We start from the raw sequence: 4,906 nt of genomic DNA on the forward strand, positions 1-4,906 counted from the left end.
CACTAATGTCACACCCCGCTAAAGCGGAAACACGAGATATGACAGCTCACGGTTTCATTGCACAAGTAATAGATAACACCATAATTAAAATATATAAATTACAAGTTCAAGATTTTCAGAATCATAATAAACTGCTCTCATAAGGAGTCAGTGATGTACAAAATGCAAACACAATCTAGTTCGAAAGGTTGAAATGTTGATGTCGTTGCACACACATGCTCAAAACGTCACTTACTTATTTCCTGAAAAGCATGAAAAGAAAAAAAAGGTCAACTACAAAGAGTTGGTGAGTTCACATGTTTTATATGCACAAAAACTTTTCAATGCAGAAAAATCTCATTCTTGCAAACTTATTTATAACACTTGCACATGGTTAAATGAAAATTTTGATATGATGTTTAACTCGAGCCGCTACAGATCCTTTTCCGACAACAATTAGTCCCAAAAACATTTGTACGAACTACCATGAAATGGCCCGCGCGCCAACTTAGGTACCACGGTTCGTCTACAGAACTACCTCAGCAGTGGTGTTTAACCCACATGTTTAGAACTAAATGGGTAGGACTACCTCAGCGGTGCCGCATTCGCACATGCGTAGCCTACAATAATAATAAATAGCAGAGTGCACCCGTTTTTGGGTGGTAATGTCAACCAAATAGCGCTATCCACAATACTATCAGCCCAACACAATTCCGAGTCAACACAGTTGGGGACGATAAATAAAATCACTCAAGTACATCAATTTAGCATTTAGACTATTGTGCATTAATAATCAAATATCATGATTATAACAATTTAAATTTAAACAATTCAGTTTGCAATTTATTCATGCTTTTCCCCCAAATATTCAATAAATAATAACGCGATAAAAACGGGGCCGTGATTACTCACCGAATTACTTAACGTGAAACTTGATGACTTTGGCGGTGAGAAGCTCTAAGATCCCGGTCTCTCCTCTCCTACGATGTCCAAAGTCTAAAATTAGACCAGCTATCTAATTTCGGTATAGATAAAGTATTTATTTTTATGTAATGTCCATTAATTTGTCCATTTTTAATGTAAATTAAACTTGAAATCCTTTTCACATAAAATCATAAATTGGGCAGAACTCTTTTTGAGTCCCAATTTTTATATCATCTATACTATCTTATAAAGCAAATTTAAAAAAGTGTTAAAAGTATTAAAATTCTAAATGACAAAGATACCCTTTATATCATTTTTTTCACTTTTTCACCCCCTCCTCTCCTCACATACACTCACCCTCTCACAACCAATTTTTTAAAATTATAATTTTAAATTTACACTTTATACCCCTATAATTAGTTAATTAATTTACTTTACGTCATCTACTTTTAAATGTTTCATTTTAAACCTTTATCAAATTAATATACATAATCGTATATCAATTAAAACATGTTTAAAAAATACATTTTTATTTTAACAAGTTACACCATTATAATCGTCTCGTTAATACCTTCGAAATGAGTCTAATATTGAATAGTTTTTGACTTAATTAGATTATTATATATTATATATACTGTGGAAAAATATTTTTAATATTTACGATTTATACTTTTATAGTTATTTATATATATATATATATATATATATATATATACTATATATTTTGGGGTTAGGCTGTCCAAATTGCACTGTATAATATATTCTGAATTAATATGTTTTTGGGTTTTTTTTGTAATATATACATACATGTATTAATTAAACCTTAATATGAGTTTCTGGATAAGAAAGAGGGTAAGCAGTTGAAATTTCATTCTAAAACCCATCTTTTTTTGTCTTTTCATGGCTTATGATATATCAAATTTGTAGTTTTCTTTATTGGTTTTGAGTGTTATCTTAAAACTCAAGTTTCTTGGTTTTTTGCTCTTGGTGTAAATCGAACACATTTGTGCAGTCGTTTAAATATGTTGGATTTTAAATATATTGGATTTTAAACAAATACATAAACATTTTTTCTGAGAATCATGCTAATGTGGAATTTATTGTAACTTTACAAAAAGATCATAAAAGAGCATTGGAAAGAGTTGAGAATGATTCCGAGTATCAAATAAATAAACTTGAAAAATCTTTGGATAACGTAAGAAAAGATTTTGATAATGAATTGAAAATATGGACTAAAGCTAATAAAGATCTRTTTAACAAACTTCAAAAAGTCCAGAGTGAATCAAGAACTGAGGGAAATTCTCCAGGTAGTAAAYATACTGAGACAAATGACTTAATTGATAAACTTCGTAAGACTGAAAGTGATCTCATTGAGTTAAGAAAGTTATTGGACTCAGAAAAAGAAAAAGTTTTAGAAGTGGAAAAGGATTTGAATGCTGAAAGGAAAGGTTTGGAGAAAGAGAAGAAAAAGATAATAGAAATTGAGAAAAGATTTTGTTCTGAACGAATATCTTATGAAAATAAGATAAATTCTCTTGAGCTGAATGCTAAATTTCTTTTGAATCAAATTTTAGATTTTGAACAAATTATCATCTTGGAACGAGCCAAGGTTGATAAAGAAAAGAAAGAGACTGACCAAAAACAGAAAGCTCTAGATGAAGAGAAAAGATTGTTTGTTCTTGAAAAGAGAAATACTGTCAAGCAACATGCTGCAATTACCAAAGAGCTTACTGAGAAAAAGAAATGGCTTGACATTGCTTCTGAGAATGATAAGGGAAGTTCAGATGAAGAAAGAAAGAAGTCTGAGAGAGAAAGAAAAGTGTTTGAAAAATTGAAGAAAGAATTAGAAGGTAAGTTTTTGGATACTTCAAAGAAGTTGTCTGATCTAGAGACAGATCTGGTGACTGAATTGAACATGAGAACTAAACTTAAAAAGAAGTATGATTTAGTTGCTGATGAGAGAGATCAGTTACTTAAGAAAGTATCAGACTTTTCAAGAGCTGAAAGCTTAACTATTTCTCAATCTCAGTGTAAAACTTGCTTTTATAACTGTTCCAGTGTTAAATCCAACAGTTATTCAAGCAGTCCTAAATCAACTGTTTCTAAGAACAAGTCTCATTCTTCAAATTAGTTTTATCAAGGGTATGTCATTGAATCACCCAATTATTCTTCTAAGGTCAAAAGCATTTGGGTCAGTAAATCTGAATTTGTTATATCTCGTACTCCTGTTGTTACTAATCATCTTCCTTGTTTTGTAAGATCTACTATTGATTTGATTCATATTAGCAAGAGAAGAATCATGTGCTCCACATACAAATCAACAGATTTTGTAAACAAGAAGACATCCAACAGATGGAGTACAGACAATAGATATCAGAAGGTTTGTAAAGGTAAGAACATGTATGATTATAATAACTGGTATGGATCATATTATGTATATAATCATCCTATTAATAGTGCTAAAAAGAAAACATCTACTAGAATTAAATGGTTTGGAAGTTACAACATACCCCAGCCCGATACTAACAAAATAGGACTCAAATTCATTTGGGTACCAAAATCTATTTGATTTGATTTTGYASGTGTGTCAATTTTGTGCTGATCAAAATATCATATCAGTGATACACTAATGCAGGGAGAGCTGTAATATATTCCAAACAAGGCTTCTGAACAATTCATTTTAGGACCCGTGCTTTACCGAGAGTGTTTTCTAAACATACAGTTTAGGACCCGGGCTTAAAATATTTTTTAATTTTTTTAATTTTTTTAATTTTTTTAATTTTTTTAATTTTTTGAGCTTAACTGAAACATTACTATAATCTACTTTCTATGGGAGTCTCTAGAAATTCAATAAATGTTTTCAGGAAGTTATTTTTTTTAAAACGAGTACATTCTCTGAACAGATATTTCCTGAGATTTTTACTTGCATAATTTCTTGTCGTACATAACTCCAATACCTGTTTCAGCTATTCTTCAAACCGTTATTATCACGTCTCTTATATATAAATCATTTTCGGTGATAATACACTCGTTTGTATTCAAATGTTGATTTTCTGATATTTTTTTCTTTGATTGATATACATTTTTTTAAAATCAGAATCTGTAAACTCGTTCTTACAGATCTTCATTCATTTCTCTCGCATATCGAATAATTTGATTGTTGTCGCATCACTCCTTTGTTTGATTGTGCTTCAAAGCCACATCTTGATCAATTTTTATATGATCATTGTGCTTTATTTGCAATAACTTTTTGATCAATCATTGTGATCAACTGAGCATACTGTAAATTTAGGAGGGACTGAGTGCTTAACAGAAATACCTCTATGGAATGTCAGAACCGACAAACCTACCTAAGAGGACAACCATATCTGAGTGAGTTTTATATACAAAAGGATTTGTGTGTTGAGACTAAAATGAAAATGAGAGGGGTAGTTGTGGTGAGCTAAAARAATTGACGAGAGTTGTGTYAGGATTAAAAGAATACGAGAATCMTGTTCCAAACTTCTAAAATCCGGGCATACYACACAATCTATTAGTTCTCAATTCTTTCGAGACTAATATTRAAAAAGGCAAAGCCCAGRCCAATTCTTGTCACAACCCCACCAGCTACTGTGATAACCGGATCCTGGTTATCACCTAAGGTAATTAATATGCGATTATTTGATTAAATGATTATGTGATAGCATGATAAATTGTTATGTTTGATCATGCTGGTATGTGAAAGTGTGCATAATTTAGATGCATAAAAGAGATTATGTGCATATATGTTATATGCATGCATGTAGGTGCATATGTGCATGAGAAAATATATATATATGAATGGTAGTGTGAATGCATGCATAAGAGAAGGTTGTGTTAACCGCCTTTCCTGATTTGGAAAGAATAAAAGGAGGGCTTAGCCTCCATATTTCTTCTTCTTGCCTTTTAAAAAAAAAGTTGTGCGATTTAAAGAGGAGAGGTTGACCGGATTATTCTTGGCTGGAGATTCAAATTGATTTCAAGT

The sequence above is a fragment of the Cynara cardunculus genome (genome assembly GCF_001531365.2).
Source record: "Cynara cardunculus var. scolymus isolate 2C chromosome LG 10, CcrdV1, whole genome shotgun sequence".
NCBI lineage: Eukaryota > Viridiplantae > Streptophyta > Magnoliopsida > Asterales > Asteraceae > Cynara > Cynara cardunculus.